This window comes from Lissotriton vulgaris, chromosome 3_1 (genome assembly GCF_964263255.1).
Source record: "Lissotriton vulgaris chromosome 3_1, aLisVul1.2, whole genome shotgun sequence".
NCBI lineage: Eukaryota > Metazoa > Chordata > Amphibia > Caudata > Salamandridae > Lissotriton > Lissotriton vulgaris.
In genome coordinates this window covers 1,185,436,409-1,185,453,810 of record NC_141689.1, presented here as the reverse complement: position 1 = coordinate 1,185,453,810, position 17,402 = coordinate 1,185,436,409, and the positions used below count along the sequence as shown (strand labels likewise).

General features: G+C 42.6%; 1 protein-coding gene across 2 annotated transcripts in view; it reads right to left on the bottom strand.

Moving 5' to 3' along the window:
- LOC147727632 (phospholipid-transporting ATPase ABCA1-like) overlaps window positions 1-17,402 on the bottom strand; it is a 2,839,360-nt gene that overhangs the window by 1,602,407 nt on the left and 1,219,551 nt on the right. The gene's annotated exons all lie outside the window — the stretch shown is intronic.

Below are 17,402 nucleotides of genomic sequence, written 5' to 3'. Positions count from 1 at the left end.
AATCTGGGTGTCATCTTTGATACAAAACTATGCTTTTCAGAACAAATTAATGCTGTGACTTCAGCAGGATTTTTATGTTGAGAGTACTTAAGAAAATTCTTCTGTTCATTCCTTTTGATCTACAAAAGACTGCAATGATAGAACTCATCACTAGATTTCTGTAATGCCCTATATGTGATAAAGAAGCTCCAGTCTCTGCAAAATGCAGCCGCAAGAACACTACTGAAGGGTCCCCAATTTAGACCAATTTCTCACTTAATGCGCAGCCTGCACAGGTTGCCAGTGGAAAAGAGGATCCCTCTACATCATCTACAAGGCCCTTCACAGAGCTGGTCTGCCCTTTTTCCAGGAAGAGTTTTCCTGGTATACTCCTTGTAGGAACCTGAGAACGAGCTCGGAGCATATGATCACTGTCCCAAGAATAGTGGGGTGGAAGAATGCTCGTGCACCATGGGGGGAACTACCTTGCTGTTAGCCCTACTCTCAAAACCCATCTTGCAGCTGTTTAGGAAAGAGTTAAAGACTGACTGGTCACCAGCTATGTTTGAGATAGGTCTCCTGGGTTTTTTGATCCGTACAGCGCTAAAACACCTTCGATATTGCGCGCTCATTCATTCATTCACATTTTCAATTTGCACATTAAATAAGAAGGTGCACTGCATATGTGTACATACTTATCAGCGATCAAGGTAAAACAACACACGAGTAGTAAAATATCATAAAATAATGTGTTAACATCTATTTCTTGGTGCAAGTGCCCACTACTATGTTGAATGGCTGCACCTAACTTCAAATGACCATCACATAGCATGCACTTAACATAGTAGACATTTTAAATAGTATGCATTAGTTCCTCCTCATCATGCTAAATAAACATATGTTTACACAACAATCAAACAATCAGTGGTCTATAAACAACAAGAGTCACTTTAGATACAATTCTAGAGTCACAAACCGCCACTAGTGCTAGTGTCCTAAGTGCAAGCAAAGAAGGTCAAGATACAGAGTAGAGATTCATATAGAGAGAGAACCCATTCAGGATTATTGGTATCCCATCATTTCACCTAAAGTGCCCAGTGTCATCATATGGGGTTCCAAACAACTCTTCTATTTTCCTCTCCAGTCAAAGAGGAATATTGAATGAGTTGCATCCTGTTGTAGGGTTCTTTCCAGAGGAAAAAAAACACATAAAGGGAACTCTATCATTTTTAAGAAAAATATGTTCCACACATTTTCCACTGAAACATTGCTAGGAATCAAACAATTGTAAAGGAAAATTAATGCGAGGACAAACTTTCTGAAAAAAAAATTGTGATTTATTCTGAACAAGAAAAGTCTCTCAACTTTTTTTAAACAAGGCAAATGCCAGTGTGAATGGTGTCCAGAAAGTTCTGTGTACAGGTGTGCCCTGTCATTCAGCTTGCCTCCAACTGCACTACCAGGAGAACCTCCCTGGAACCTCCCTGGAAGGGGCATCTACTGAGCAGAGCAGGCCTCTCAAAGATTTTACTTGGGAGGGAGGGATTGGGTTTGGGAGGGTTGGTCTTGGGTTTGGGTGGAGGGCTTTAGGTTTTGATGGGGTGGTCTTGAGTTATTTTTGAGGGTTGGTCTTGGTTTTGGTGTGGGTGCCTATGCATTTATTATGGAAACCTTGGAGGGTTGGAGGGGGGTTCTTGCCTTTTGAGGGGTGGGTTGGGATATGGAAGGGATGGGTTTGGGTGGAAGGGAGGGGCAGGCGTGTTATCAGTAGGGGGCTTTGGAGGTGGCAGAGGTCTGGGCAAGGGCAAACATAAGACTCTCACAGGGAATATGGGTAGCATGGTCGGGAGGGAAATGGGGGTTGGGAGATAAAGGGTGTGGAAATGTCTGTTGTTGATGTGTCTATTGAAGGTGCAGTTGTCTGTGGGTCTGGTGTAGGTTATGCACATCTGGGTGTGTGTTGCTTTGTTTGTGTGTGTTGTTTGTGTGAGTTTGGGCATTTCTGTTTTGTGGGGGTGAGTGCTGTCGAGGTGCTGTGTGTGCTTGTGGTGCATGTGGCTGTGGTGGTGGGTGCAGTGTCTGATGGTGTGCTTGTGGTGGTGGATAGGGCTGTTTTGGTTGGTGCGGTGTCTGTGGTGTGCTTGTGGTAGTGCATGTGAGTGTGGTGGTAGGTGGGGTGCCTGGGAGTGTGCTTGTGGTGATGGATGTGTCTGTGGTGATGGGCGTGGTGTCTGGGGTGGGCGTGTGGTAGTGCATGTGAGATGATACTCCGGGTGGAGGATAAGGATGCAGGTGTAACAGATGCAGTAGGGTCCACCACCACTAGGGAGTGCTCGCTGGAGGAGTCCTCCAAATAATATGTTGAGTTGTTGGTGGCCTCCATTGCTCTCCCCTCACCCCCTGCGCCACTAGGTTCCATACTGTTGATTGTGTCAGCACCGGAACCACAGGGTATGACTGCTTCCCCCCACCATGGTCAATGTCTCCTCCGCCTGCTCCTGATGATGCTGAATGACACCTACAATAGTTTCATTGAATCTGTGTAAACAGAACTAATCATAAACTTTGATCTCACAATAGTTACCATTTTTCAGATTTCGCCTGATTCAAGGCTGTCAAACGTTGGTTCTACTTTAGCATAAACTCATGCATATAGGCAACATTTTTAGAAGCCATGGTTCCCAGTAATGGTATTCTCCGTGATCACTCCTATCTCATGTATGATGTTGTCTCCTATTAATTTTTATGACTCCAGGAATTGCTTTATACCTCTGAATGGTTTACCTTTGTTGTTTAGAATAGGGAACTGATGCCACCAAAAAGTATATCAACCAAAACTACCTTTGTACAGTGTGTTCACTAGGCCCTAAAATCTGCATATTATCCATTCTCAGTAAGTAAAATATGAATACATGTGTATCAACAAATATTGCAATGCTGTACCAAATTTGGCATAAACTGAAACCAGTTTACCTTTGGTTGGGCATTTCACCATGGTAACACTTACTTCAAGTCACTAAAGTATATGTCAATTGTGCAAAGTTCCTGAAGTTGCTTAGCAATGTATCACATGCTATGTAGATACCTATGTTATGAAGACAGTGAGAAACACATTTTGGGTGGATTGACAAATGACTTCCGTGGCATAAGTAAATACATAGCCCATGAAACATTTCTAATACACTTCGGCACTGAAGAAAACACATTTTCACATTTCATTCCTAAATATTTCTAGCTATTTGAAGTTTGTTGTAGCTTATTAAAATTCTTTCACTACATATGCTGTCTTTCACTATAGTCAAAAATGTGTAGAACATAGTACACATTGATGCTGTTCAACAGTTGCCTGATGAGTCATGAGTTAGGCCTGATGTTTAGCTTTCTTGATTGAATACTCCTACATATATATGAAGGAACATTTAATTTTTCCAAACCCCTTTAGGTTTGCCATTTATCTCCATCCTAGCCTAATCATCTGGACATGACAAAGGACACTGAGAAATAGGTTATGGTATGTGTCACTCTGTCACCAATGTGCACACACGCCTGTCTATGATTCAACAAAAATGGTATGCCTATCACTATTATTTGTCAAAAAACGCACTGGATTACACACACATCTTTGCGAAGGAGTCAGACAGCATACTAATTAGTCACTTTTACCATGTATGAAACAGTATTTCTGATGCTAAACACAATTTAGATATGTTTTGTCTCCAAAATGTAGCTATTAATACTGATGACCCAAGTCATCTTGGATCACATGCTCACTCTTGTTTGTGATGTTTGGTACATCCACTGTCTCTTAAGTGCCTAGTATGCTTTGTCACATTTAATAGGTCTACCATTACATCAGCCTCAGTAGTAAAGGAGCATCACACCCGACACAATAAACACAATTGGTATGCGGTACAACTACCCCTCATGATATCAAATAACATGATGTATATGTGGAGTTTATGCAGCCATGTGTCTGCCCAGAAGAGTTCATTGGTTGTGAACAGAAATCAGGGGAATTATTTCCCATATAGTAATAGAAAAAGCACATCATCATGCACATTGTGCAAAACTTACACATTCAAGAACTCTTGTGCATTGGACAAGGGTCACACTTTAACGTTGATGTTAAGAAATTAGTCATGTAACTTGTGAAACCCCGATAAGAAAGTTGCTGCTGTTGGACCCTCACCTGCCCATCAAGCTGGAGATAGACTATTGCATTAATGCGGGCAAATATAGGAGGGTCAGGGTGCAGTGCACACACCTCCCACGTCGAGAGGACTGCCCGAGCTGGACTTCAGCTGACTTTTTGTTCCATCTTCTTAGGTCCTTCCACCTCTTGTGGTGATGGAGGCTGTGCCGCTTGTAGACCCACCGGGTCCCCACCTTCTTGGTGATGGCCTTCTGTAGGAAAGTGCCTCTTTTGACATGGTTAGCCCCCACTTTTTTCCTGGTGTACGATGTAAAAGTAATTAGGTACCTGCTAACCAGGTTCCCAATGCCAGGTCTCTTTCCTAAAGCTGTATCACAACTGGCACAACTTCAGTAACCACTGTAAATCCCTAGTAAATGGTGCCCCTGCTACCTAAGGCATTGGTACTGAAGAGGGTCCTGTGGGGCTGCAGCATCAATTGTGCCACCCCAGAGACCCCTCACCAATACCATGCAAACTGCCATTGCAGGCTGTGTGTCTATGTGCAGAGAAAACCAAACAGTCAACATGGCACACAGCCTGGTGTGCCATGCCCCGCGTACTCTGCATGGGGTATAGGTAAGTCATTCCTACTGCAGGCCTGATAGCCCAAAGGCAGGGTTCACTATATCCCATGTGTGGAAAAATCTGCATGAGCAGATATGACCCTACAATATTAACTCCATTCTTGGATATTATAATTGTACACAGAATCCATACAGAGTGCATGGGCTGGATACTTGTCATTATGCGGTTCCTAGCTCTGTGGTAGCTTCATTGTACCCTAAGATATTTAGTGCCAATCATCTTGTCCTAAGAAATCCTCACTAATGCCAGTGCTTAATTTATTAATAAATTCACGCAGGAGACCCTTTAGAAGATCTCCTGAAAACCTGCCAAGCACTAGTTTGGTCCATGACTAATCTTAGCCAGCCTGCCACTGCAAGACAGATTTCTGACTTAATGTGGTGAGAGCCAGCCCTCTCAGAGACCAGGAACAAAGCCTGCTCTGGGCTCTGGGCAGAGGTGCTTCACATCTCCTCAAGGCCAGGATGGCCTTCCTGAGCAGGAAGCTTCCAGGTAGAGGAGGATGCCAAGCTATTTTTACTGTTCCACATTTGGTGGGAGGACAGGCTGGAAAATTAGTTAAATTAGGAGGTTGGTCCCCATCCAGCCAACACCGAGCCAATTAGGGTCAGGGTAGCGCCCCTTCCCACAGGAAGTGGTCACTTAGAGGGCATAGGCACACTGCAGGTAGGTAGCCTTTTGGCTTCTACCTGTCCCCCCCATTAACACCCCTTTATTTTGTATTTAGGGTGCATACCTGGACCCTAATTAGCTAATTAAGAGTATAAAATGCATTTTATATGGATGCCAACTTAAAAATAGAGTAAAATTACACTTCTAGATTTATGATTCAGAATTAAAATTGAAACCCTGTACTGAAATTCATCAGAAATCTTTAGCTCCACAATTCATAACTAGCACACCAACTGTGCACACAATAATTCACATCCCAAACCGCAATCCTCATGACCTCACATTTGATGCTACCAATGACATCCTAAATTAAATCAATGATTTCACTAATGAGTTAATATATCACCTTACTATTAACATTATAAATAACACAAGTTTGCATACAGTATGGTTGCTTTATTTGTGTACGTTTTGAAATTTAAAGATGTTGTGTGAAGTCCTTCTATTTATTAGTCTTAATATTGTGAGGTCATAATTATTTCCTTTGATGTGCGAGTTATAATTTACATAGCTGGTGTGCAAGTTATATATTTCTTTCTTGAAATAAATAATGGTGCTTGCTTGTGTTATTAAGTAATGATGCTGTTGCTATTTTTCCCACCTTGGCGCTTGCCCAATTTCATACAGAGTAGATTTGTTACTTGTCAGGATCTTATGATAGATTTTAAAGTTATTGCATTTTGCTTTGAATATAATTACACGTATACTTACGAGATTTTTAATATGGGAGCCTACACTAGCATATTGCCATACCATTGTGTGGATCAAATACACTTACTGATTCATGTAAAGTGCTGAACATTGGCTGTAGCCCTTTTACCAAACGTTTCCTGATTCAGACCATCTACGTTTGCTTGGACGTAGAAGTAGCAGATCTTAATTAAAAAGAAGTGCAGGTACATTTGAGTTATAACGCTAACACGGTGATTACACGTTTTCTTTCGTCGAGACATGCGCACGGTTTATGAAAAAAACATTTTTCCACTTTACAGAGAAATCTATACTGTGTTTCTTGGGCCCTCAAATTGTTCAGTCATGAATTCCTTCTTACAGGTGTAAATATTTGCACAAATTATGTAGAATGCTCAACAACCGAGATGGCCAAAGTCACATGACAAATGGTGTGGGTGACACGGTGAAAAGGTGTTGTGATCTGGGATGATATGCAGTAACATCACTGCAGTGTCATATTCTTTACATTAATTGGCGTAGAATTCTCTCAGGGACTCCTTTTGAATGCATAGATGTTTTGGGGATGATGCCAAGGGGGTGGGGCCGTGCCTTTGTCTCTGAATTGGGGTGGGGTGGGGGGCATCAGTATAACAGCATGCCCACACAGAATGGGCGGTCAATAATAAAACCAAATATATTCCGGGTGTTATGAAGAGTAATTTCGAAATTTCGAATTTAGGGGAAGGAGCTGTGTGTTTGACAAATTGTGTATTGATTCAGTTGTAGTGGATGCAGTGGCAAGAATAGAAAGAAAAAGAGTGGTACAGGGTCTAAATGGATTATCTATGTGAGTGAGTACTTCGCTGGATGTCACACATGCCCAATACTGCCGTCTGCTGTAGAATGTATAACATATATGTGAAATTACTTTTGATTAATATTCTGGAAAGTTATTAGGCACAAGACAAGCATCAATATAATTTTGAGAGTTTAGGTTAGTTTTCTGAGGGCATTTGGGAATGCTGCAAGTTTAGGGAGATGCCCACCTATTACATAAAAAGGAAGAAAAAAAATTTCCCCAGGTTAACATAGAAAATTCGATAGAGGGAAGTCTCTTGGTATCCCATCTTGTGTTAACTGCTCACTCACCTATGCAGTATCAGTGCGAGCATACCATGGATGGACGATGAGCAGAAACTAATACAGAAGCAATAGTATTGACTTATTTTTGCTGATAAACACAGCCCTGGCAAAATGTACCCCAGAGTATTTCCTAATATTAAACTCAAGCAGAGAGAAAACGGAGAGAAATTCTGCTAAGGCAAGACAGAGAAAGAAAACCAAGGGAGGATAAATAGAGGAGAGAGTGAAGAAGTTAAAGTGAGGCCAGAGGCAGACAAAGTGGTAGTAAACAGAGGGAGGGGCCACACAGGGGAGTGACAAGCGGGACGAGAAAGACGACTAGCAGAAGGAAAATGAGATGGGGACAGTAAGAGGGCACTACAACGTTTTCCTTTATTGTCTTGCTATATTAGGTTATCAGTGTTTTATAAAGCTCATGCCCTACAGAGTGATCAGAGTGTAAGTGAGTGGACGTGTGTGTGAGTGAAAAGGAAGAGAAAAGATATCGAGACAACTGACACTGTGTGTCAGAGGAAATGAGAGAGAGAAAAAGAGGCGAGAAACAAATACAGCAGAGATGAGAAAGACCCAGATGAAAAAAATTGACCAGTGGAATGAAAAAAGCAGGTGAGATTAAAATTGCATTACATAGACAACGGTGATAGGCATGGGTAATATAGAGAGGAAAAAAGTACAAAACTGGGGGACAGCTATCAAAATGATGACAAGTGGATTTTCTACCAATCCAGAAACCAATTTAAAATATAGGGACATATGTACAAGCCCCTATCGCCACCACAACATCACTTTTCCGAACCTTGTGATGGTGATTGGGGCTGCACTTTATGTTCAAGGCAGCGTTAAGACACTTACTGTGGCTTAACGCTGTCTTGTACATAAGGCCCCCTTATGGTTAACGCGAAAGGGGCGTGCAGTGGGTGTTGAGGTGGGCGTTCCACAGCAACACCCATTGTATTTGACGCTGCCCCCTATGTACAAGTCTGGTGTACATAGGAGGCAGTGCCAAAATGAAGACTAGGAAAACTGAGGTCTTAAATTGGCAAAACAAGGAGAAATGCATTATTTCTCCTCGTGTTTGCTTGTTCCGTGTGTGCTGCCTTGTGCAGCACACATGGAAAAAGCTAAATGCCATGGTTTGTTTACGTGTAGGAAGGTGTCCCTTCCTGTACATAAACAAACCTTTAAAACAAATCAATGTTGTCACTTTCAAGTGTGCTGCACGAAGCAGCACACATGAACGTGACAGAATTGCATTTTAGGATTGTTTATGTGCAGGAAGGGACACCTTCTTACACATAAACAATCCTCCCCTGCATGCAGACACCCATTTTTTTTTAAACACATTTTTTTTAGTCCTCATATTTGACAAAGGCCAGGAGCGAAATCTTTCTAAAGGTTTGAAGGATCTGAGTGCCATTCACCTTCCAAGATCTCTGCCAGCGGAAGCAGGTCTTTTCCAACTCGCAGTTGATGAGAGGTTGAATGGTAGCCATCACTTATCTTGTTAACTCATTGAGCTTGTCTTAATCCTTGGACTAGGCTGAATAGGCAACCCAGCAAAAGTGTAGCTTCAGATCCCCCTGGAAAATATATTGTGAGTGTAGATATCATGGGCCGAGTGAGATAAAGAGGGCCCACATTTTCTCTTTCTTGGACGAACCCGTCTGGCAGTCTAACCTAGCTATATGCCCTGAAAAGTTAAGCCAACTCGCCCAAGTAGGGGAGAGGTCAGAGACCCATTTTACACAATTTACCTGCACGCATTAGTCATTAGAGTAAACAATAGGGATATGATGTTCTTCCCCAGGACTACTTTATCTACCTCCCGTACTCCAAATATAACCAATGGAAGGCTTACCTCAAAGTTACAACCCAGGATTTTTTTTAATACTCTACCCACATCTCGCCAGAAGAGCTGGATGTATATATTCTGCGTTTTTCAGTTGGCATTTCGGGCAGCATCTTCTTTTACTACCTCCCATCTTAGCAAGTTTCTTGGAAGACCAGTAGGCCCTGTACATGTTAAACAAATGATTCCTCCTCAGTGGAGCCAAAATCACTGAAGCCCATAGTATATTAGCATATACTTGCCATAAGTTGTGGATATCACAGACTGGCATGTCCAGCTTCCAGATTTCTTCGGCCAGGGTTACACAGCCATCATCTCCTTGTACCAGTGCCCAGTACCACTTTGTAGGTTTGCATCTTTAATAAATCCTTCTCGACATCCAACTACGCCCCAAGGTTTGGCTTGGATCGCGACCAAATAACCACTGGTAATGTTTAAATCTGGATAAGTAGAAATCCTTACTCTGGCTTAGGGCAGCCCATGTTAGTATTGTGTCTTCCTCAGCAAGTTGGCCCGTCTTAGTAAACCTGTGTTTACCAATGGAGTGGCTAGGCTGTTCTTCATACATAGCAGGAATCCTGGGGAGTACCAGATTGGCGCCATGCAGCTATAGTATGGAATCCCTTGAATTTATTTTGCCCTGAATCCTGATTCTGCACACTGCAATTAGCATCTTAAATGAAATTAAAATATTAAACAATTTGCATGGCCAAATTGAAATAAGAAGCCTTTGTTTTCTTCTACTAAGTTACTTATTAGAACCCTATATCTTATTGGTATGTCATGGGGGTCATCAGCAATCGTATGTGTTTTTTCAGGAAGAAGGCCCAATAATACAATTGGAAATCTGGGATAGCTATATCCCCTCCAGCTTTTTCTTCCTAAGTTTTTTCCAGGACATTCTCACGCTCTTGCTTCCCCATATGTTATGTTATGTTATGTTAATTAATTTTCTAACGCGCACAGCTACTCCAAGGAGTTTCCCTGCGCGAGCACAGGGGACTGAAAGCACGACCAGACTGAGCAAAGAGATGTGTTTTCATCAAGTTTTTTAAAAGCCACAGGATCTTCAATATTACGAAGCGCAGGCGGCAAATCGTTACCAGCCTGGGCCGCCAAAACAGAAAGAGAACATCCACCCAGCCTATGCTGATGAAAGCGGGGAACCTTTGCCAAGCGAAGAGCGGAAGAGCGTAACAGTCTCCCCGGAACATAAAAGGAAAACCGTCTCTGCAGGTAAGTTGGCCCAAGGCCATGCAGGGCACGATGGGCAATAGTAATAGATTTAAATTTCACCCGGGCCACCATGGGAAGCCAATGAAGGGAGCAGAGATAACCTTGCACGCTACTTCTTAGAGAAATCTCTCCCAAAAGCTGTGCCACCGCATTTTGTACCACTTGAAGTTTGTTAAGAGAGTACACTTGAATTCCCACATAAAGCGCATTAGCATAATCAAGGTGGGAGAGAATGAGCGCAAGGACTACAGTCTCTTATGCCGCCTGTTGGAGAACTGGAAGAAATCTCAGGATTTTGAGAAGGCCAAAGCAGCACCCAGAGAGTCGCTTCACTTGGGTGGCAAAAGATAAGTTATCCTCAAACCAAACTCCCAAGTTCTTAGCAATACTGCTGCTGAAAGATGGTGGCAAATACTCCGACGGCCAAATCAGGTCTCTAAACCCAAAGGAAAATTGCCGTACAAGAGTATCTCCATCTTGTCCTCATTGCATTTTAATTTGGCAGCAAGCCACTTAAATATTACTGAGTTGCCCATGAGGTTTTTTAAACTACGCTGGCTTAAGGAACAAAGGGAGAGTGTTAAAAATAAATGTAAATTCATAGAGGATAGTCATTTTAACTAAGTTAGCCCTTCCTAGAAAGGAAAGCGGAAGGAAAGCCAAGTTTTGCAAAAGTTTTTTAGTCTCTTGCATAAGTCGAATGTAATGACCAATGCCATTTTATCCAGATCTTTTGTCACTCACACTCCTAGGTATCTGAACTCCATGTTATTCAGGTATTTAAGGTGGGTGGAAATGGGAGGATTTTTTGCTCTACTCTTATTCTCTTTGCCAGAGTTTCCAAATATAGATCAAATAGTAGAGGTGAAAGTGGGCAGCATTGTCGGGTTCCCCTATTTATCAGGAGGCTAGTGGTTAGAGAACCGTTGAACAATATCTTCGCTGTGGGGATAGGATACATACCTTGAATAGCCTAAAGGAAGTTACAAGCCAAGTACATTTTGTTCTATCTCTTCATACAGATAGGGTCAACTCACTCTGTTGAAGGCCTTGGCAACATCAACCATAATGACAGTTAAGAGGATCCCCCTAACAGAGGCCTCGTCTATCTCACACACCAGGTCTCGTGTCAGGTCTGAGAGTTGCCTCCCCATTATGAAACCCTTATGATTTGTGCCTGTTATGTTTCCTAAGACCTTGTCTAATTGTTTAGCCAGAACCTGTGAATAGATTTTGTAATCTGCGTTTAGCAGAGAGATATGCCTGTAAGGTTCACATTTTTTTGGGTCCTTATCCAGCTTGAGTATTAAGGTAATTACTGCTTCACTCCATGCGGTGGGGAGGGGTGCTTGCTGTGGACATATAGTATTAAGCATCTCTACCAAGAAGGGTGTGGTTTCCTCTATCAGTGTTTTGTATACTTCACTGGGTAAGCTATCAGGTCCAGAGGCTTTCCCATTCTTTAGATTATTGATAAAACTATCTATTTCTGTTGTGGAACTTTCTTGGTTAAGTGCTGTCTGCTGAGTGCTTTCTAGGCAGGGGAGTTTGTCATGTTTTAACCATACTCTTATTTCTAATCCAGTCCCTTCCACGTCATCATTATATAACTTCTGAAAGAAGCTCACAAAAGCTTCCCCAATTGCACACACTTACGTACACTTAGTTCCTGTTTTATTATTTGTTACCTCCTTTATCTTGTTTCTAGCCAGGTCCTGTCTTGCTTTCCATGCTAACATCTTCCCACATCCTTCTCCTTATTCATTATTTGTGATTTGCCAGCCTCCTAACTTCCCATCTCTGTTTCACTAGTCCATCTAGATAATCAGATAATCTAATCTAATGTCAATTTATATTGTAGCTCCTCTTTTGTCGAAACGTGGGCAGACTCGCTTTCTGCTAATTTTCCCTGGATCCCTTCAATGTCCTGTTCATATTCCCTTACTTTGTTCTTCCCCACCTTGTTCTTATAAGTAGCTATGTTAATTAATTTCCCCCGGCGATATGCTTTATAAGCAGCCCAGACAATGTATGGGGGGCAGAGTATGCATTTTGTTTAAAGAAAAAGACAGTTTCCTCTTTCAGGGATTTACTACTTCTGAGTCTCCTAGTAGTGTTCTCTCTAAGGTCCACCTTGTCTGTACTAGCGGGGGCTTAGCTAAAATCTCCAACTTAACTGCCACATGGTCAGATAAGTATGACGGTTGATGAGTTACCTTGAGAATGCTATTGTTAAGCTTATGGCCCGTCAGGAAAAAATAAATTCTGGACGCATGGGCCAACTTTTTTGCTCTGACAGTTATACCCTCTCTCCTGCCCTGCTTTCACTCTCCAGATGTCCACCAAGGGTAAAGTTTTTATCAAATAGTGAGCAAGATTCCTCATTTTGGGAGAGTTTACTGCCGGCCGGGAGGTAGATTTTAAGACTGGGTCCAGCAAAGTATTAAAATCCCCTCCTAGATTCATATTATATTTTGCCTTGATAAGCTGTTGATATAGTTCTCTGACGGTGCTGGGTCGTCGATATTTGGGCCATAATTGGCCACAAAAGGGTATCCTATGTTGTGGATCTTAACATAGCTTATTGCCCATCTACCCCCTAGGATCAATCTTAGAGCTCTATACCCTGACCAGAGCCGATTTTTTGCATAGGACTGCCACTCCCTTTCCATTACAGGCCTGGTTTGTACACACTAGGTGAGTAATCCATCTATTCTTCTCTAGGATTTCCAGCCATTCTTCACAGCTTAAGTGCGTCTCCTGCGCTAGGATAACGTCACTAGCGGAAAGTCTGATGAATTCCAAAATCCTCCTTTGTCTAGAGCTTACCCTTAAGCCATTCACATTCCAAGAAGTTATTTTTAAACTGCTAGCCCTTCTACTATGTATTATAAAACAGGGTTAGACCCAGAAGTCAAAGGGACCTGGGTAGTTAATTGTTATAAACAGAGGGGTCCCCCACTTTTTAGGAGTTAGTAAAGAAAGAAAAAGGGGAATTAAACAAATGTTCCAAACGGTTTAAGGAAAAACCAAATCAAAGAAGTTCTGGGAATGCATTGTTTTATTCACTATGCATCCATATTGTCACAGTCACGTGATTTTTCAGAATATCAGAATACACATTTAATTATCATGAGTTTATGTGCCCATAGGGAGAAGGAAAAGGGAAAGGAGGGAAGTAAAGTTAGCATAGAATTGTGACTCTCTTTACATTTAATAGAAACACAAATACATTGAAATTCATGTATCAATTCTAAATGATCCCTATCCACAACAGGGTCATATATAATATCCACAATGTCTGGTACTTGTTCAGAAAAAGTTCCAAGCTCCTATAAAGCCGTATATATCATGCTGGTACTAGGAGTTGAAGGGGGGTAGATGAACAGTCTACGTTTCGACCCAGGAATCGATGTAGGATAGTTGGTCCTTACAGGGAGGGTCTTCTTCAGGACATGCGGGGGTGAGGGGATGGGCAAACCTCCTAGGGTTAAAGGAGAACAGAGTCAAACTTTATTATATGTAGGGCAAACCTGTCCCTAAGATAACCGTAACGGGGAAATGTCCAACCGCCCGGGAACAGCGTTAAAAACATATACTGAGGACTATGAAGGTTGTCTGCAAGCGCTATTACCTGCTTTGTATTGCAGGTCAGAGTATGACCAGCACGGTCATAAACGAGTCTTGGGGTTACGGTTTGTGGGTATCAGGATTAGATCCATGAAGTAAGATCCATTATCTGAAGAGGAACATAAGAATTTTTTAAAAAGGAAGAATTGAATTGATCACAACTGGGGGCAACACACTATTCACTCTGATCCAAGGACAACAAAACCTGCTATTCAATCGTGTCCCATTATATTTGGTCATACCTTAGTTAGAAGTGGAACAATCTCTATGTTTCAAAAAAACGGCTCAATTAATTTTCTTATCCGTAAGACACAAGATTGTATCTAAAATAGAAAGAACACGGGGTACTGATGTGAATTAATTGACTCACCCACCGCGATTACTATACATGAGAGGGAGGGGGTCTTACCCATGAGAAACTGTCCTCGGCTTGGGACGGGTGTTTCTGCAGAGCGTCTCGAATATGCTCGTGGCTGGAGGGGGCGGGGTCGGGGCGGGCTCCAATGACTTCGCCGTATTATCTGAATTAAAAGAGTAAAGTGGTGGTGGGTATCGAAACGGTTTACTCTAAAGTGTGCGCGCGGTAGTTAATTACCTTTGTGCGTCTCCCCAGTAATCAAGCCTGGACGGGGCAAGGATGCGCCGGTCTCGATCTCCTTCGCCGTGTATCTAGATCGGTGAAGTGAGACGGCGGTTAGACTGAAATGCGTAAATCAGGGGGCTCCTCATGGAGGCATGGGTGTTAAAAGCAATTACCTTCCAATTCAATTCTCGCTGCCGTGACCGGGATAACTCGCGGGCAGGCACCGCTCCGTGACCAGGAAGTGTCCTGGCGGGGGGTGTGGCGACTTGCTTTAAACGAAGTTCAAAAGATAGACGAAGGACTTAAAATCAGTAACCTAGCAACCTGCTGGGTGTAAACAAGTAGCGGACCAACGCACTGAACACTGTATGTACACTGATAAATGTGTATTCTCAACATAGTGCAAGTAAATAAGATGCATATAAACAAAATCTACGATTTAGCATACCATACAGTGGGAGTATTGGTCTCACGTGTGTTCATGATGTACATTATACTCGCTAAAGACGAATATGACACATGACTCAATTACCCTTTATTAGCATGGACCTGCTAACAAAGCGGTCAAATGCATGATCAGGGGGTTGGGTCAATCCAGTATATTGAATTCGATAGTAAAGTCAAACAAACCATGATAGCACACTGATGGTAAAAAATGTATAGAAGTTACTACTCTTGAACAATCCGACAGTTATACAGTTGAATTGATCAAGTTCGTTTAACCCATTATTTACAGAGTTGAAAAAGGTGATCCATTTCAATTCCCTGACGTTCAGGATCGGGGCTATGCTCCCTCCCCTGGGGCCCAATTTAACCTGTTCTAAGATGACCCATCTCAGGCTTTCTGGTAAGTGGTTCATTGTAGTGCAGTGTTCTACCATCGGGGCCCCCTGTACCCTGCATTTGATCCTACTGCAGTGTTGGAGAAACCTGACTTTTGCACGTAGTTGTGTCTGTCCAACATAGGGTAAATCACATGGACATATGATGCAGTATATCACATTGGTTGTGTTACAGTTAGTATGGGATTTGAGAGTTACTCGTAGCTGTTTGTGAATGAATTCTTTTGTTTGAATAGTCGCGGGGCACGCCTTACAGGAACCACATCTGAAGTGTCCCATGATTGGAGCAAGATTCCACATAGCAGTGATAGTGGGTTCTGCAATGGTGTCCAAGAGTGAACAGACCACATGGTCCCGAATGTTCTTCGCCTTCTTAAAGGAATGTAATGGAAGCTCTTTACTGTCTAGGTCCTCCGAGATCAAATCCCAGTGCTTATTGATCACTTTCTTTATAGAATTACTCTGGGTGGAGAAAGTCGTTACACAAATTAAGCGTTCTTCTTTATTGCTTTTGTGCTCCTTCGGTTGTAAAAGGACTTCTCGGTGATTAAACCATGCTCTTTTTCTAGCCTTTGTGGTTAGGCGTTTAGGATAGCCCCGTTCTATTAGCCGCGTTTTTAGGACTTCAGATTGTTCCATGTAGTCCTCTTGCTTGCTGCAGTTTCGGCGTATTCGCAAGAATTGCCCGAAAGGCAGATTGTCCCTCAGACCTCTGGGGTGGTGGCTGGAATATTGGAGTAGCGAGTTCCTTTCGGTCGGCTTCCGAAACAAAGTAGTATATAGTACATCATCCTCAGCGACGATGGAGATGTCCAAGAAATTCACAGTTGTTTTGTCATATTGAATGGTGAACTGAATATCCTGAGATCTTCTATTTAACCACTCATGGAAGTCTTGAATTTCTGTCTCATTGCCTGACCAGATTAAGAGAATATCATCGATATATCTCATCCACATACGTATGTTCGGTCTGTATGGATTGATGTCATTCAACACAAAAGTTTCTTCAAATGTAGACATAAAGATTATGGCTAGGTCTGGTGCGAAGGCAGCCCCCATAGCCACCCCTTTGGTCTGTAGGTAAAAGAGATTTTGAAATATGAAGAAATTCTTTTTCATGGCAATTCTGAGGAGTTGGACAATGAATGAAGTAGGAACCTGAACCGGTGCCTCTCTGTTGTTAAGTGCGAGTTCAGCCACAACCAGTGCTTCATCTTGGGGTATACTTGTATACAGTGACACAATGTCACACGTCGCCAGTATCTCTTGTCGAGAATCAAATGGGATTCCGTCCACCAGATTGATGGTGTGTGTAGTGTCACGGATGTAGGTTGCGGTGTCTTCCGCCAAAGGTTTCAGAAAAAAATCTATGTATTTACATAGAGGTTCCAGTATCGAGCCACAGCCGGAGACAATTGGTCGTCCCGGGGGGCGGTTCAAGTCTTTATGCACCTTTGGCAAAGTATAGATAGTAGGTATCCTAGGATCTTTTTGATTCAAAAATCCAAATTCTTGATCTGATAGAAAACCTTGGTCCAGACCCTCCTGGGTGGTTCTTAGTATTTCCTTGGCCAAGTCTCTGGACGGATCACCGGGCAATCTCCTGTAGCTGATCCCGTCTCCCAGTTGCCTCAGAATTTCATTTTTGTAGTCCTCCACATCCTGAACTACAATCGCACCGCCCTTGTCCGCGGGTTTGACAACCACTGTTTTGTTTTCTTTCAGAGACATTAACGCCTGTTTCTCAGCTTTACTCGTGTTAAACTTGATGTATTTCCTTTCATCCAGGATCCTCTTGACATCCCGTGTGACAAGGCTTTCATAAGCCAGAATCCGTTGGGTCATGGTGTGGGTCGGGGGAACAAAGGTTGACGGGACCCTGAGGCCAGTCGCAGAAGAGGGGCGTTGCGTTGGTCTGTCTTTAAAGAAATATCTTAGTCTGATCTTTCGGAAAAAATTATGTAGTTCCGCCAGAGTATTGAAGGTATTGGGTAATGCGGTCGGGACAAAGGATAG